Source organism: Anser anser (genome assembly GCF_964211835.1).
Source record: "Anser anser genome assembly, chromosome: 5".
Classification (NCBI taxonomy): domain Eukaryota; kingdom Metazoa; phylum Chordata; class Aves; order Anseriformes; family Anatidae; genus Anser; species Anser anser.
Window position 1 is genome coordinate 5110002 of NC_139725.1, and position 19031 is coordinate 5129032.

The window sequence follows — 19031 nt, forward strand, 5'->3', positions numbered from 1 at the left end:
GGTCACAAAAATATGACCAACATATAATATCCAAAAGCACTGAATGGGTGTTGAGATTGTCACAAAATGACAAAAGTACGGATATGCACAGTTAAGTGGAACATGTACCATGCCGGCCAGTACAACAGCACAGTAAATGAGGCACTTTAAGAAAGCAAGTGTAGTGCTTTTATTTTTCTTCTTCAGTATTGCTGACTTACTATCTAGACTCTAATGAAATCTTAGATTTTCTACAGAACTGTCCCTTCTGGAGCTAGCCCAGTCCTTGGGTAAAACCAGATCCCCTGGGGACCTATTAGTGTGGTCATACTGGTTCTTTAAGTAGCAGTCAGCTTACAGTGCAGTCCTGAAAAAGTCCATGAAATCCAATTGCATTACAACTTTGCATTATTAGGCTACACACAATTCATCAGAGTATACTACTTGTGGATCTGACCACAGGGAAAGTTTAGGGAAAACTTAATGTTAAGTTTATGGAAAATATATTGCCCTGTAAATTAGCCCAAACATTGGAACAAAACAGTAAACAGATTTGAGTTAAAATCTAACTTCTCTACGGTTTCAAAATTCTGCTTTCTTGTTTTAACTTTCCTGTGCAGTTTTAATTTCTAGGCTTCACATTTATGCCAACCTCTCATTAAAATTATGGGGAAACAATTTTAGGAATAATTTAATAATTATTATTTTTTTAATATTTGCTGTCTCTAAGTTTATGTGATAATTTCTTTCCCAATTGTATTCTCAAAATATCAAGAGGGAGCATTAGTAAAAAATAAGTTAGTAACCACAAAAACAGCTCATTCCTAACTGCACAATCATGTGTAATCTTGTTGGATTGTGTACACAAAAAAAAAAAAATTAAGCATAAGCATGTGTGATATCCAAAAGGATGACAATAATCCAAAAAGACATAATTTACATCATTGTTACTATGAAAGTGTCTCTGTGAATAAGTGTATGAATTAACAAGCTGTTACGTAAAATCTGCTCCTGACAGGTGGCCTAACTAGTGGTAACACCTATCCCCAAAAGAACGTGCTCAAAAAAAAGTCAATTTTCTTTATTGTTTGACCTATTCAAAAGTTTTATACTCACTTAATTTACTTAACTAATTTTACTGATGATTTTTGTTATCTTCTTACTATGATGCAAAACAAATTCTGAAAAATGATTAATACAATTTAATGAATTTTGGGTTTAGGTAAAAAGCCCATCCTTTTAGAAAAACAATATTTTATTACAAATCCAGGTAACTACACTGTAGGAAAGAGAAATTTTCTCAAGTATGCTGTTAAAATGTTACTGGTAATACACATGATTATTTTACTAGTTTATTTAGTCATATTATTGTTATGAGAAAAAAAAAAAAAGCTTAAACTTTGAATGCTAATAGGTGGCAGATAGTTGAGTATATGTTCAGCTGAAATTGAAGTTCCAAAGTCTTCAGTTAACAAAGTGACTTGAGACAGAACACTAATAAGGTGGCTGATCATATGCTGTGCTTCTGCAGATAGACTATTTAGACTGGGAAAACTGGGGGCTTAGGGTTGTGGAATGAAGGTCTGGTGTAATTAGAGAAAGAGTCCTGAAAGGAAATAGTGGTCTGGAAAAAAAGGTGAAGATGTCAGCCAGAAGAAGGATGCTGGAAGTGTGGGAAGACCTTGGAGATCAGAGAGATGGGGCGTGTCTAGGGATCCAGGCCACTAGCACCTACCCTTGGTAACTCTGTGGCTGCACATACAAACAAGCATGACTTTCTGCCCAGTTTTCCTGGACAAGCAGGGCTCTCTCAGCTGGGAGGAGAAGTTAAGAACTAGTAAACATAAGGTTGGGACAGTAAGCAAGTGAGCATGTGCATATGAAATAATTAAGCAGGGTAAAAGCTCTCATCTTGCTGGTTCTTAAGTGAACCAGTAAGTATCCAGATCCCCTGGAGGCTGTCGTTTAGTTTGTCTCACCTGTGACAATTATCTGTTCTTTTTTCTGCTTTTGACTTCCTAGCTGTGCAATGGTATTAAGTATCACTAAAATGCCTATAAAAACAGACTTTAAATACCAGTTAATCTGATCGGTGTCAGAAAAAAAATGAAAGAAAATTGAAAATATAACTTTTACATAATTTTGGAAGATTACTTTTACATGCAAGGGTAATAATACTTTGACCAGAATTTATCTGAGCAGTCTCTGCAGAAAATAATTCCTTCTCTGTGTTAACACTCAGTGAACCTTGTATTCACTTAATGTGAGCACAATGGGATCAGCTGTCTTGTCAAGTTAATCTATAACATTAATGCAGTGTTTTACCCCTCTTTCTCAGGCTTCATGCACATAAAACTTTAATATATAGTTTTCAGCAGAACGTTCTTGTGTCCATCAGTTACAGATGCATGGTTTTATCCCTGGACCGGTAAACAGCCTCTATACCTTGCTGTTACTATGTATGGTTGATTCCTAAATCTTTTACAAAAGAGCCTGTAAATTAAAATGTCTTCTGTATGTATGCTGACAATCAGTGTCTGGAATGTGCTTCAGTGCATATTACTACTTATGAAGTATTTCTGGTTGGTTCTTATGCCAGTTTGATAGAAAATAAAATCTTTTTGGAAAGCGTGAGGTTTGCCTTACAAAAGAGACGGCTGTGGTAATATCTGGCATTAAAAATGCATAGTTACATTGTTTGGGGCTTGAGCTGAAGTGTCTTACAGTTCTTTTGCAGACTCTCTGTACAGGGTTTGAATTTTGTCTTTAATCAACAGCTGGCTGTTAGGGCTGCCACTGATTCCTGACCGGTAATTACCCCTGAACACCATACTGCCGGCTGGCTTCTCAGAGTCTCCTGATATGCATATGCTAGAAGGTTGAAAGTGGCAAGAAATCCTTTGCAAAGGTACCAAGAGATTTGTACAAATCAATCCAAACGCTGAAAGCACTAGGCCTGTTCTCCCTCCACTCCCCCCATTCGTTTTCCCTTCAAGTTGTTCTCTGCATTTCAGGTTGTAATTAGGACTAACAGTATGAAAACAGGCAAGTTTGCTTGAACCTGCTTCCAGAAGAAGATCCACTGGCAAACTGAACGTGTAATGTCCTTGCTGATGAGGCCCATGCTTTTCTGGTAGACTAGCTGATAATGTGTTTTAGTAGAAACTGTGTAAGGTTTCCAATGTAATGCATTTATTTCTGTAAGTTGCAACCATACATGCACTTCATCAGTATTATAGATTTTAGTTGTCAGGAAACGTTTACTTCATTGTCAACTCGGTTTACTGTAGTTTTGAATTTTGAACTGCATAGCACTGCCAGCCACCAACCATGCATTTATATTCCAGGATGAATGATGATTGCAAGCTGTGAGTTAGTTTCAGTTCTCTACCCCTTTCATCTGAGAAAAGCAACTTTTTAAAAACATGCCATGTCCCTCAGGTATGTGTTTTAGTAAACAAATATTCAAAGGGAAGGCTAGAACAACTACAGTTTTCATTGCTGTTATTACTCATTCTGTAGACAGCTCCTTTTAGAGCTGGCCATGATAAATAGCTAAATCTAGATTTATCCTTTAGCTGGGGGTAATAGTCTCACATCTGTTAAAAGATTATCACCTGATTAGAACTACTGAGATCAGAAACACTTTACATCAAGCTCAGGTCTCAGCAAAGCACACTCTCTGGTCCACTGTCACAGTGCATGCAGACAGGATGCTCACATGGAAGGGCAGATATATTTTGAATAGCTACACTTTAAGTATTTGGTGAACAGGTGACTGGAACTGTGGATTGTAGGGCAAACAGCAAACATGGGAGTGCTTTAAAGATGAGCTTCTGTGCATGTTTGTGTTCTGTTCATTGGAGAATGAAAAGTAGATCCAAGAGTTTTTAGAAGTTTTCTGATTTTCCTGAACTAAACTATATGCTTACGCCTTTTTAATGGCTCAGATCTTTTTTTTCCATGTTATCATGAAATGCATCTTTCAGTATTGCTATAGTCAATACTTTAATAACCACAAGAGCTTTACTAGGAAAAAAAAAACAACACTATATTATTAACATAGATTGTTGAGAAAAATCATTTTTAAAGTGAGCAGATTTCCATTGAGAAAAATCCTTTTTAAAATGAGCAGATTTCCAGTATGTAAAATAAAGTATTTTTTTTTGGATAATCATGTTAAGTAAGTCTACAAAGATAATCAGATCGAATCCACAACAGTGTGGCAGAGACTAAGATGGAAGTCAAACTCAGACCTGGTTTAGGTTTTTGTGGTTTGCTTTGTTATTTTTTTAGTATTTAATGGCCCTTGCTTACCTGTTATGCTCACATTAATTGCCCTTCTCTAATCTTGTCTCCATTCTGTACCTGAAATTCAACTACACAGATGCTGAACTGAGTCTTTATGTGTACAAACAATTTACATGTAACAGCCTTCACTGATTTAAACCAATGATGGGTATTATTTTCCTATAAGGTTATGACATGGAAAGCTTTCTCCTCTAATTGAAGAAGAAAATTAATATGCAGCAGAAACAAGGGTTATGTTATTTAGTTCCCAAGAAATTTTTCTCCATATCATAGAAAAATGTCTAGGTTGTAACCGAATTTTGTTAATTCTTGCCCTTGTCTCAGAGTCATCCTTGAAATTTTCCCAATGTTTGTTGCTTAGAAGGTTACCTCAGTTTAAAACAAGAGGTTCTATTTCAGTTCAGGAACCTGACTGAAGATCTTCATAGGTATTTAGGTCTTAAGCTGTTTTGGTGTCTCTTTTCCAATTAAATTGGTAGAAGATATTATCTTAAATTATTTTGTGGTTCTCAATCTAAACCTGTTAGTTTAGCAGCAATCGAATAATCCTTGTTAGGTTGCAGTCAGTAGTGGAGGACAAATTCTGGCAATGCCATTATTGCAGGCTGATTACATATCTGGCTTTTAGAATTGTGTATGAATTTGCTCAATTTTAGTCATGAGGAGGATGTAAATTTTTAAGATGAGTCCTCATAAATGGGTGACAGTAACTTCAGAGTAGAGAGAAAAAAAAAAACATCTCATGCACAGGTCAGCCTAGGATTATGCACAAAGTTTGAAGTGGAGGAAGGAAAGGAACAGAGTATTGCAAGTAGCACAATTAATGGAGCAGAATGTTATTTATAGGGAGTTAACTCCTGAGAAAAATGCAGTAAGCTATGATATGGCATGGTCATGAGGAGTGTGAAATTCTAAGTTCACTTGGCACTTTCAGAAATCAATTGCCAACTGGTAATTTCAGTTACTCTATTATTAAGCCTCTGGTGGGGTGTTCAAAGAAGAAAGAGGCAACCCTGAAATGTGATCCCCAGTTACCAAAATGGCTACATCAGCCTATGCAAACTTCAAAAATTCAGAAGGAAATTACTGCAGCCATCAGAATGCTTGAGTATATATGTAGTGACAAGAGCTGTGCTAAAGCCAATTTAAAATCAGTTAAACGCAAAAAAGTGGTAATAAGTCTTTTTTTGTTTCCTACCGCTGCATTTCATACTCAAGCATATGTCACCTACAGAACTGGGTGCATGCTTTTAAAATAACATTTGTCTTGTTAAACAACGTGAAAAATGCATTGTCTGTTTAAATAAGGTGTTATAGTTAACCTTGCCATAGAGAAGAAAAACAAAAAACAGAATGCCTTTGAAGATGAGAGATGAATGAACTAAGATATCTGAAGTTACAAACTAGGATCAATAGAACATTTTGCAAGAAAAACAATACTTCAGAAATAGGAATTCAACAATAATTAATTTTTTGGTAAAAGTGTAGCTGTTCTGTTGTTTTATTATTTAAAAGAAAACTAATGACAACAGCAAAAAAAAAAAAAAAAAAAAAAACCACAACACAACCCAAACCCAACAACCCAGAGTGTTTTGATAAGTTATTGTTTGTCTTTCTTGAAGCTTTGCAGGAACTGAGGAGAACTTAATCCCAAAATGTTTGCCAAACAATTTCACCTGAGCTCAGCTTTTCAGTTGCTCATCAAATGAGACGTAGGATGTATTTCCCTCTTGTAGGGCAGGGGGCAGCTTTCTGTATGTGTCTCACATAGACAAGTACTCAAGACAAGTCTGGGAGACAAGCCTATTGTCTGTTTTCCCATTCCTAGATATTCCATGTTAGAGTATCAACTGGAATAGCAGCTGCTGTTCTGTGAATTGAAATGTAGACCCCAAAATAACAGTATACCCTGGCCGTGTACAGTACCAGATTCCTTCCCAGAGCTGTAAGGTTGTATACAAAATTAAGTCCTCAAAATAATGTGGGAGGTAAATTCAGTTTGATTGCCAAAGCCTTTGGAAGCAAGGATCCAAGAGTAAATGTAATGAAACTCATTGTCATTTGGTTATTAGAGGTGACACTGTAGTTTCTATTAGTTTGTTTCATAAAATATTTTGTTTTGCTGCCTCTGTGCTTGGATCTTTAACTTAGTTAACGTCTCCTGTGAGTATAATCCACAAACGTTTGAGACTGCACTGCATTCGTAAGGATATTTTGCATGGAATATAATTTAAATGGTCATATATATATACTTCGAGTTCTTTATCATGCTGTTTATATCTATTAAGTGAATTACCATTTTTTAAGTCAGTTTATGAAAATACTGTGTTTGAACATCTGTCAAGGGATGAAGATTAGCTGAATAGACATAGGATGCCAGCACATTATATTTTATGTTATCCTGGATACTGTAATTATCTTGATCCTCAAACAACTCTGCTAAACTTACGAACACTTTTGCAGACTTGTTGTTACTGTAAATTCAAAATTTATTTCATTTGAATCTAAATTAAACTGGTATGTAATAAGGCTTTTTTCCCCTCTAAGTCTTTTTTTTTTTTTTAACATTTATATCTATAGATGATTATAAAGCAGTAAAACACACATTCAGATTTTCTTTAAAAGACAAACTTGTTAAAATTCATTCAGCTTTGAGAGAGTATAGTAATTTCTTTCAGAGATGAAATTTGTTTGAAGAATTGGATAAACTAAGTAGCCAAACTTGGCAGAAATGTATGCCACAGACAGTAGATGTTCATGGAACTGAGAAATACATCTGAATCTTATTGGCTGGTTTAAGAGCAAGTGAATAGCCATGGTACCAGGGAAAAATTAAAAAGAAAGGGATAGAGTCCTTTATCCACACTTGTAAAGGTGTTCTGTGAGTTTCCCTACGTCTTCTTTGCAACCACTGATTGACCATTGAGGATGAATAAAATGTTTGGCTTAGTCAATGGCAACAACCTGCACAAGAACAACTAGTCATCATATTTTACTTTCACTGATAGCGAGCAGACAAAAAAGCTGCTGTGATCTTCAGAAAGGTGTAATTCACAAAGGTGTACCTTTGGAGTAGTTCCATTCCCAGTGTAAGGATAAGAATTCTTCACCAATTGCACTCCACCACAGAAACAGTCCTCGTCCCAAGCTGCTTTGCTTTATTTTAGGAGTCATTTTGTTACAACAACACTGTATAAAACAATCAGAGATGGAGTGAAAAGGTTGTTAGGAGACTGGGAACAGGCCAAAGTCTCCAGGGCAAGCCAAGTCTTAGCTTCTGGAGTGGGGCGTGTGTCTGGAGGAAGACTGTGAAGAGAAAGGAAAAGGAGGGAGATTGTCTTGAGGTCTGGCCATTCTAGTCACATTTCATGAAAAGGACAATAGAATAGCAAGCGACTCCAACAATGTTTATGTGGAATGTATAACCCTTTACCACTGATATTCACCAGAAAGAGAAGGGAACCCATCACTCCTCCTGATGGCAAATTTGTGAATCTGAGTATGTCAGTCATTTATTTGTGTGAATGTAGACTCAGTATTGCTCATTATATGCTGCTTTACATGAAGTGTTGTGAAAAATACAATAAATTAATAATACAAAATATAAAGCAAGACTATTTTGATGCCCCCAGTAACTAAAACTAATCCAGCTTCGTGCAAGGTCATTACCTTACAATTAGGTAAAAATTACAATTTTCTGATGTGTTGAGCACAAAGATGTATACTGTTACCACATGCATTCAGCAGATCTAGTCTAGTGGGAAAGCTAAGGCACAGGGGTTAATGTTGACATAAAGGCCAAATCCTGATTTCTTTGATGTTAAGAGGAAAGTTTTCATTGAGCCCAAAGGGACTAAGCTTTAGTGTACATGTTCTTGTTTCTTTCAAGTTACTGTAGTCTTAACATTACTCACTCAAATCTATTAAATAGTCTTTACTAGTTCTGCTTTGTTGAATAGAAGAAACATTTATGTTCAGAACAACCTCTTTACTCAAAAGTGTGTACCTGCCACATACTCAGAATTCTGATAGTTAAAACTAGTGTCATGCATGATACCATGCAAATAATTCCTTTTTCTTGTGTCCAACCAAAAATCTCAGTCTGAGAGGAAATTGCAACTGGAATTTATATACTGATTTTTAAATCTTTAATATAAGAAATGTTTTGATTATTTACTTCTTAACCTGTAGGAGTCTATAGCCATAACAAGCATAAAATCATGAACATTAAAAAAGGGTATTTATAACATATCCTTTTCATCCCTTCAAGTATTGTTTAAAGACCTAGTTGTTTATGTAAGCAAACAAATAATTTATCTTCCACATTAAAGGATTTAAAAAAAAAAATAATTGTAGTCAGAGGCTATGGTCTACAGCAATTTCTTACCTGAGATACTGGTGATGTAGTCATGTAGTCATTAAGTACAAGAAGCAGCTTTAATGCAGATACTCTTCATGTGATTGACGATCACTGTTAGGAGCAATAAGACATACCATTTTCTTAAATGTGCAAGATAAAATCTCCTTTAAAATTTCTATGCTGGAGAAGCAGTTAAAAACAAAGCCATTTACAAAAAGTCAAAATGGCTATGTACTCCAACACAGAGCCCAGAAACAGAAATCTTTTATGTCCTTGTATCTGGCAGAATACACCTCTTACAGAAAAGTACTGACTTGGAAATGAAATAATTTGTCATGTTTTTGAAGAGTAAAATAATATTGGACATAATATAGATTGTAGGTTTGAAGTCTAGGGAGACCCATCTTGCCACAAAATTTCAATTTGCATTTTAAATCATTTTCCCCAAAAAAAAATTTATAAGAGAAATAAGCTTTCATTATTACAATAGACAGATATGCTAATTGCACCGATACAGTTCAGAAAGCATAAAGTTGGAACACTGACAACCTAAAAATGCATTTAAAATTGCTGTCTGTTTAACTCTCAGCAAATTTGGTTTTAGTTTCTTGGAGTACATAAAATAAACCTAAAATTACATGTATGTGGGGCCAAAGTAACCTCTGCTGTTTGACATTAAGTCCTAGAAAGTAATTCAACTGCCGAAAAGACATGGCTGAGCAGCTGTACAAGCCCTCTCTCTCAGCTGGGGTAGTTTCACATTTGCAATTGCATTTCAGAGATCAAATGCATTAAATTCTAAAGAAGCACAGAAAGGGTGACTACTTCAAAGGATTTTTAAATTGGAAAATAAACATAAAACAAAACCCAACAATTTATACAAATGTTTTAGAACCAGTACAACTAATTATGTATGGAAAAAAGTGCCACCTGTTCAGAGAAAAAAATTAGCTTTTACATTTAAGCTAACACTGCTTAACCATTCGTTATTCTTACCATTCTACTCCATTCAGGTCTAAAAAAGTCCATAATGCATATATATGGCTGCATATATCTGCATAGATTATACACTAAGCATTTTGGTTTATATTTACAATTCAACTTCAGTTTCTCAAAAGTAGGTCTATTTGCATTGCTCCTAATTCTGCAGTAGGTGGCAGTGGGTAGTGAAGAATATACAGTTTTGATGCCATCATGTTTTTAAGGGAAGCTTAAAAAATGGCCAAGTATTTGCTACTTTTGAGTTATGCATATATCAAACGGAAAGGAACTGACAAATAGAATTTCTAAATTGTCGTGCCCAAGCAGAAGCTTTTGCAACGTGCTATGAAAATAAATTAAACTGATAATCAAGTCAGATGAAGATACAAGTGCAGTATACATTTCTGTAACTAAGTATGATGGGGAGTCCACACAAGAAATCTAAACTGAAAGCTTAAACTGAGAAGTTTTGGTTCTGCATTGTGTCTTTATAAACTACGAGAATATACTGAACACAGTTTACAAACAAAAGAAGAAAACAGACGTTTCAGTTTTACTTGTATGTCTTTGTAAATTGTTTGTATTATTTTTCAGTGTTGAGTTGGCTTTTGAAATAGCACTGTCATTGATGAAATGGAAAACAGGGGGCTGAGAGAGGGTTTAGGCACCATGATGGCAGTGCAGAGTTTCAGTAGGTTGATTGTGGGAGGATAAATAGGAAAGAATACAGCAGAGCTCTGATTTTGCATTCCTTGCAAACCTAAAACATGGGAGCTTGAGTGTACAGAGAATATGAAGTTGGATGGAAAAAAAATCTGTCAAAGAAGAACACTCTAAGCCTAGTTTCTTATTGATTCTTGTTTCTTGCATATCTGAAATCCTGGCTTGGTTGATTTCTATCAGAAGTGCTCAATCAGCAATCACGAATCATGAATAATCACGATTATTCACAAAATTTCACCAGCCCATGCCAGTGTTTTTTGAGCTCCATGTACAGAGACTGAGACTCTTAGAAGTGCCAGGTCATCCATCAGCTCACATCTCAAATACCTTGAGTTCACCGGTAGTTAGAAGCAGCTCTTGTTTTGTTTTGTTTCGTGTTTTAATCTCCAACATTACTAAGTGTGGAGCTGGAAGGTAATGAGTGCACAGTGCTTTAAAAAACCTGGTCATACATGCTGCTGGACTTGGACTTTGGGACTAACCAAAGTAAAACTCCTATTGAAACTGTACAGCACTTTTTTTTAGTTTGATTATGTGGCAAAACTCTCTCCAAAGAATTTGTATAGTTAAGTAGTAAGAAAACATTAAACTAAATAAAATAGTTGTACTATTGATGTTAATTCTCTAATCATACCTTTATGATTAGCCATTGATTAATAGATGTTATCTATTGTGTGAATGAATAGTTTGTGCCACAAATAGATATCAGCAAATCAGCAGGAACAGGCAAAATGCTGACTCATTTAAAGTCAGCTGGAGTTTTGCCATTGACTCAGTAGTAATGAGATTATTGTAATCTCATAATGGTAGTTATTCATCAGCTAGCTATCTGTACAATTAAAAATAAGAGGAATATTTTGATAAAACCAATAATAATGAGTTGTTTAGAATGTTTATTTATTTATTTATTTTTAATATGGAAAATATGCCAGAAATAAAGGTCACATCCTGCAAGCAATAGACATCCTTTATTTTGTATTCTGGTAAGGGAAAGACTCCAAAGTTAGACCCCCAAAGTAACAGTACTTTCATTAAAAAATACCCATTTTTCATTTAAACTAAAAGGAAATAATCAACACTATTAAACTGTGGTGTAATACTTTCTTGATTTACTTTTGCATTAATCTAGTTTTATGCTGATAAACTGAATGCTCTCAATGAAATTGTGCTAATAGAAGGTTGAAATCATGTATTAATATCTGTATGTGTGCGTGTGCATGTCCTATTCCTTGATACCCTTGTACGTTAAGATGCAACAAACACTGCATTGGCCTCTTGCAAACTGAATAGTAAACATTTCTGTGATAAATCTCCACTCATGCTGAACAATAGTTCCCAAGACATGTCAAAGTTCTCTATAAAAAGTATCCAGATTTTCCATTTTCTATGTTGTTATTTGTGGCTTTTCTTATACTTTTAAATACACTGAATTCTTGTTGTCTGATTAAACTTATTTTTTTGTTTGTTTGTTTGCTATAAGTAAAAGGTTACCTATCAGTGATGCATATTTAGTTTCTATTCATATGATTTACCATCAACGTTTCTGCATTACAAATCCTTAAATGACTGCTCTTGCTGTGAGTAATTTTAGCAATTTTTAAAATCTGGAAGTTACTATTTTTAAGCATCCAAGAGTTCCTCATTTTTTCATAGAAAATGTTGCATGTCTCCAAATTATTATAAGTTTCTTAGGGGGAAATATAAAAATCATTGTATAGCATTCAGTGTTAGCTACAAATTTTGTCATTCAGAAGTAGCTCTTAACTTTAAAATAAATGTTAACTGAACCATTGCTCCCTGTATGTTAAGCATTGTGGGTTTTTTTTGTTTGCTTGTTTTTGTTTCTTTGTTGTTGCTTTTTTCTCAGATTGATCACTGTGTAAAATTTTCAAAAAATCACTGTTCAAAAAATCCACTCTTTCTGAGGTGATTAGGAAGAGTTTGGAAAATACTGTGGTGATGAATTGGGCTGCAAGTCAAAGAACTGAGTATAATATTGAGATATGTAAAAATACAAGTAATGGAGAAGACAAAAGTTGATGCTCTTTAACACAATGTAGTTTAGTTCTTTCAAGAAAAAAAAATCATAACTGATTATATATGTTTCTAATAGATTAATGTAAATAAATTAAACTAGGGAAAGTAACTTTGGTTCTATTCCTAACCCACCGCCATCTTTCTGCTTGTATAGATGATTGCAGATAAAAGCTCTTCATGCTTGCAATGTCTATGAACATTAGCAGAACATCTGTTCCAGACTCGACTTGAAGGCAAGGTAAACTTAATTTGCCCATGCACAAACAAGCAGAAAGAGTTAAAGTCTGAGAATATCCCAGAAGTGGTAAGGGAGTGCCTAGAGGCTAAAAATTATGAATTGGCCTCATGCAAGTCACAAATGTTTTGCACCTTTTATGCTTTGAAACTCTTCTGCTCTGACGTGTACAAATCTCTGTGGAATTTTCAGTACCCAAATCTCTTTCTCAGTGCCTCTCTGCTCTGTTTTCTTGGTCTGCCAGAGATAAGACACCATGTGTCAGGTTCCCCAGTGAGATAAAATGCAACCAGAGCCAAATTTGGCCTAATCTCTGTCTCCATGAAATGGTTGTCACTGTGTCTTACAGTAGTGAAATATTTGAGTAGCCATCACCAGTTTAGCAGATCCTGAATGATAGTTATCCAGATTGACAGCATGGTATTGACAGAGATGTGCTCTGACTGAATTCTTTGTCAAGGACACAGAAATATGCAGATGAAAATATCTAGGAAAATTATTAATGATGAGAACAGCTTCCTTTTTGCAAACCCACAATAAGCTCAGAGCTGGGAATGATGAATGATACAGAAAATGTGAGTAGGAGGTGGCATGTTCTTGTACAGAAAGTTCTCCAGCATACTTCCCCACCTCCCTACGCAATCTCAGTTTTTAAATGTGTATGAGAATACATGGCTACTTGTCTGGTAGTGGAAAGACAGCTGTGGCTCAATATTAGCACCATTTTTCCTTTTCTCCTAAAAGTTCACAAAGGATAAAATTGGAATGTAATCTTTTTTTTTCTTTTTTTCTTTTTTTTGTTTTTTAATGACTCAAACTATCATGAAGATTGAATTAATGAGGACTCACTGTTTTGACTTAATGTGGACAGTTGCATAAGTTTGTGAACACTTAACAGAGGTATAAGGATGCTGTTCTCTCTGAAAAGCACACAGTAAAAATACAAAGCTTGGGGAAAAAATACTGGTAAGACAAGAGATGAAGTTGACTTCTCTTAATGCCATTATTTTCTCTCTGCATTGTTTTAGTTTTGCATACTTATGTCCTACTGCTACCCTCCCTGCATCTAAAATATTTGAAGAATCATTTTAAAAAATAATTTTCCTGAAAATCAAAACTATCCACATTTGCCTTCCTAGCTACAATCATGTCACTGGCATGTTCATTCCTAACACTAATGTGGCTAATGAGTGATTGTTGCTCATCTCCTCGCTTTCCATTTGTAATTTTCCTTCACCCCAGTCCTAGTATGCATGTTCGATGTTTAAACGTGTTAAAAAAAATAAGAACTGTAATGTTCAAAGGAGAGAGATTGATCAAAAATACACTGTTATATAGATAAAACAGATAACTGGATGGAAAACAGTGTTAACATATATTATGAAAATTCATTTCTGGCTAGTGAAAATTTTTCATTCCTTTATAAAATCGAAGACCTGCATGGCATTTTCAAGGTCTTGTGATGTTTGTAAACTGCTCTGAAATGAAGTGAAATCTTACTTTAGTCAGGTGTTTAGTCCAATACTTAAACCACCTAGGAAACAAGCTGCCCAGTTCAGTGCAGTGAATAACAGATTGAACTAGCCTAATAAAATAATAAAGATTAGGTACAGTTCTGAGGCTCACTTTGTCTCACTGTGTTATTGGTTTGAAACAAAGCTGTACATTGATTTCTTAGTAACATGACAGGGATCTACGGCTTATTCTTTTTTCCTTTTTTTTCTTAGCTTCCAGTTTTCTTCCTGTATGATTTTAAGGGTTATATATCAGCCAATTCTAACCTCTTAACTTGCTTTTAATAGCTGCCAAAGGTAGCATGTCTCTTCCACTACTTGTCACTTCTTGTTGCCACTTACTTCCCCTGCCAGTTTCGAGCTCACATGATGGTAAAGACGGGAATTTTCTGCAGTTGCTCGTTATTAGGTTTCGTTTTTCCTAAGTTTATCACTCATTGCTTCTTAAGCAGTTTTGCTTTAGAACAGAGCTATTTTTAATCATTGAAAAAATATTCACTCAGTAAACACTTTGACCAGGAATCCATAAACCATTTTGGTTCTGTATTCTAATTCAGGAGATGATCTGTCAGAATAAATTGAGAATGCCTTAATGTAATCAAGTCCAGTTCATTAGGCAAACATTTAAATTATTAATTTAAACACTGGGTAGTTCAACAGCATTTATGACAGTAACAAATACCAACGTATTTTAATTTTTAAATTCCTCCTATGTACAGAAGTGGATATGCTGCTATAGCTACTGCTGCCAGATATAACTGGTTTTCACCTTGCTCATGTTTTATCTTTCTGGACTCTGTTAAAGTATTCTGCTCAAAAAAAAAAAAGTTTTTTTCTTTCTTTTTTTAATTGTGGCTTTTTAAGCACAGAACACTTCAAATTAATTAAGTATAGGGTGTTATTTTCATTCTTGTAAATCTTTTTTGGATTAAGTAGAGTTGAATCAGGAAGTTTAGTTTCACACCATTTCATCACATTACAGAACATTGTAAATTAATGTACAATTATTTAGCATAAATCTAGTGCTTTAGTATTTTAGCCATTCCCACTGTTTTAGTGTTGAGAAAAACTCTTCATAAAATGAACTAATTCTGCTCCCACTTTCAATTGCCTTCTACCACTGTAATCTAGGACATGAGGATTCCCTGAAAATGAAATAAATAGGAAGGGGATAAAAGATGAGGACAGTTGGCTAAGGTGTCAGGAAAAGCAACAAAGTGAATAAGAATGGCTTTGGGTTGAGGAAATAGCATGTCTTGGAAAGGCTGTACTCATTGAACCCATTTCAGTTGCTATAAATGCACTGGCTAGTGTCTTTCAGCTGAAACACAGACATCTAGTTGCAGGAAGTCACAAAAAGCTTGAAACATGTAAGGGGGAGCTGTGAACAATGGTTCCACCTCTATGATTGGGGCCTAAAGATCTTCTTGCCAGTAGCTCCTTATGGAAAATGCTGGTGTAAATTAAGCATGGTAAAAATGTCAGCCCAGATGAGTTCTTCTCATTTTGATCATGTGCAACTCGTGAAGCATACATCCAATTACTCAAATATTCATGTAATGACTTGGAAAATTGCCAAACAATTTCGGCTGTTTTCTTCTTGTGTCTGAACCTAGCTGTTTGGACTTCCTACAGTGACCATGATACTGTGCATATGTCACCTTGATTTTCCAAAGGTAGAGAACCAATGGCAGTCCTGTCAAAACACTTCTGAATTCTGTTGATGAACAGTTCGAGGCACCCTGAATTTACGTGAAAGACAGTCCTTAGGTTAATGATAGGATAGATCATTAGTGAAATGCATGTGTCATTTGTAACTGTAGGGCCAAAAGGTTCCAAAATACAGAAGTTGAACTTTCAGGTGTGGTTCAACCCTACTCTTTCTCTCCCTTTTCTATAAAGATACGTTGACATTTTACGTTGCAATATTATACATTAGTGCCCCACAGTTGGCATCAAATGAGTGAGCGTTATATCAGACATGATTTAGGTTCAGTAGCATAGAGCTCTGCATGTTTTTATCCTTATACGGCCAGAGATGTTGCAACTAAAAGCGTCAAGTAAATATTACCTAAGATGTGGTTGTTTCTAATTCCTGCTCTCTGAGTTGCCCACCTTGGCAACTTTAGCAACATCCCTTTGCACGCTAGGTTTGCGTGCAATCCAAGCAATCACAGCGCTGCCTTAAACATATTTGTCTGTGCGGAAGTGAAAGTAGATTCTGCGGGGCTTCTGCCTGTGAAAACACATGTACAAACAGTAAAGGAGTGACTAGTGTCTTTGCCCTGTATTCCAGGGGCATGGCATCTTCACATAAAACAAATGGAAGCTGAGAGGCTTGCTGCTGTAATTTCTGGAGTATGCTTGCTGATGGGCCTAGAGGACCAGATGTAAAGCTATAGTTTTGCCATATGTCACCTTTGCTGCGGGAATTTTAATGCACAGTTTGTTTGTTATTCAGCATTTTTGATTGCAAGAGCTTAATTTTGCTTTCAGTAATATTTCTTTACAAATTTCACTTAGCTTTGAAATATGTTTGCATTGTATGTCCAGTCTAGTCTTCAATTTACTAAATTGAAATGCTCTTAAGGTTTTCTCCATCTGTTTTTTATTTTTTCAATTATTATAGCATTGCCAAGTATAGCACAGAGTATTGTTAGCATCATTAATTATTCAGTGTGGTTTGCTTTTTTTTCCTCAGTGTTCAAGTTGACTTGAATATTAAAAATATTTGTTTAGTAACGAGTAAGTCTTTGCAGCCTTTGCTGTTTTTTAAGTTGTAGCTTGCATAGGTTACATTTATAGAAATGTTTTGTTACAAGTGCCATCTAAAGCAGGGCATTTTCTGTCATTATTTTCTGTGTTGCTGGAAGGAAAATGATTGTGTCTGAAAAGAGTAAGCTTTACTTAATACACATTATGCACAGAATTAACAGAAAGAACATTCAAGCTTAATGTTGCGTTTTGAGCCGGGGAGGGATTAGTGAGCAATACTCAGATGCAAGAGATGGATTTTAAAAATCCTTCTAAGCAGAAAGTGTACTGCATCAGAGAAGGCACAGAAACTGACATTGGTTTCACACATAGAGCAGAAAATATAGGAAGAAGACACAAATGTGTGGGCAGCATCTTTGGAAAAATGAGATGAACTGGGCAGAAGTAGTTAGCACCAGCTCAGCATACAGCTGACATGTAGGCACACCAGGTCCCGTACTTCTAGTGTGAGACTCACTCACTTGTCCTCTGGCTTGTACTCCTCCTCTTGGCACCAATCTCATATACACTGCCTGAAAAACTTGGTGATTTCTGTGTGTCTGCAGAATCCATTTGTCAGTGCCAGTTAAGAGCATGTTACACGTAACATCCAGCAAGACGTGGGTATCAGTGCTCTGCTGCTGTGGGGGATGTTTCTCCTAGGAAGATGCACACAGAACAAAGCCTGGCAAGAAAGTTTGTTCCTCAGTAGCCTTACACCCTACATCCTCTCCTGTCACTTGATCTGGCTCACGTGTACACACACGTGTGCATACACACACACACAAGCACCCTTGACCGTGTTGCTTAACGCATGTACATGCACACCCATTATGTGACCCACCAAACATGCTATTTTTGCCTTTCTTCACATGTCCTAGCATGTACAGTTCTGTGCCAGTACTTTCAACAGTTGAGAATCTTGGCTATGGGGAAATACATATATATGCAATAGTGTGTGACTTGTGATTAACTAATGTTATGAGTCACTCTGAGATTCAAAGACAAATGAATCATTTCATTCTCAGTTTGAAGTTACGTACAAACACAAAACACATATATGGAATTGAGTGGGGATTTTATAATGTTTTTCAGTTAACAGATTTAGATGATTCTGTTATTGGAAATGGAGTATAAAAGTACTGCAGAAGCCTTCTTACACTGTGTGTTTTTATTCAGCCTTATATTACTGGTATAATAATGTCATGCTTTATATGCATACTTAATACTTTTTACACCTAGATAAGATTTCTGCCAAAGAAATATAAGCAATTTATAAGTAGAAGCACGGGTGCCTCTGAACTGGGACTAAACTTTATCAAAGTGATACTGAGCATGGATTTTTATTTACAGGGACCAAGCTTGTCCAGCTTAGTTAGCTAAAGTTTCTAAACATCCGTCAGTAAAACAGGCTGTAACAACTGGGGAACATTCAGGACAGCACTTGAAGATCGTGGTGGCAACTGCTGAGTACCTTTCAGAATTGAGCTGTCTTTATGGATATGTGAAAATACACATTTTGAAATGTGTTCAGTAATTTTGCCCAAGCTTCCAATTGTGACATTCTGACAAAGTCTGCAGTATTTTTAAATTTGATTGATCTTAGTAGCCACATAAAGGTTCCAGTACTCCTGTACCAGCTTAAAACATGGGAAACAAAATTTCTTTTATCACCCTTTGCTCTGTATGGTAAGAGCAGTCCATGGGAATCATAGCTACATCTGAGTCATTGTCATTCTCCCTCGTCTTTCTTGAAATTTTAGCATATAATGCGGAGAAGGCAATGGAAACTTTATTTCCTATCTTTCCCCCATTAATTCTATCTCCTATTCCCTTTCGACAATGGTGCCATTTCACCTCCTGTTGTAATATTAAGGCTTCCCTTCAAAAATGGTGTCAAGGAGAGTGGAAACACAAAACAAAGTTAATGAGGTGTTAGAATCTTCCCCTGGACATTTCATACCTCTGAACAAAAAGAACACATTTGACTCCATAACTCATTGACTGTTAAATCTCATTGACACTAAACAGCAAATAGTTTAAGATGGTGTGAACAACCCACAGTTCAGAAGTTATTCCTGTGTTTAGGGTGTGTGTGTACACCTCTATATCTGAGTGGAAAAGCACACAAAAAATA

The 19031-nt window shown here is 35.7% G+C and overlaps 1 protein-coding gene across 1 annotated transcript in view; it reads left to right on the forward strand.

Moving 5' to 3' along the window:
- Positions 1-19031, forward strand: part of INSC (INSC spindle orientation adaptor protein) — a 510527-nt gene that overhangs the window by 375650 nt on the left and 115846 nt on the right. Inside the window, exon 30 of the mRNA XM_083840240.1 lies at positions 12546-12629. The gene's annotated coding sequence lies outside the window, so the exon portion shown is untranslated. The remainder of the gene's footprint in view (positions 1-12545; positions 12630-19031) is intronic.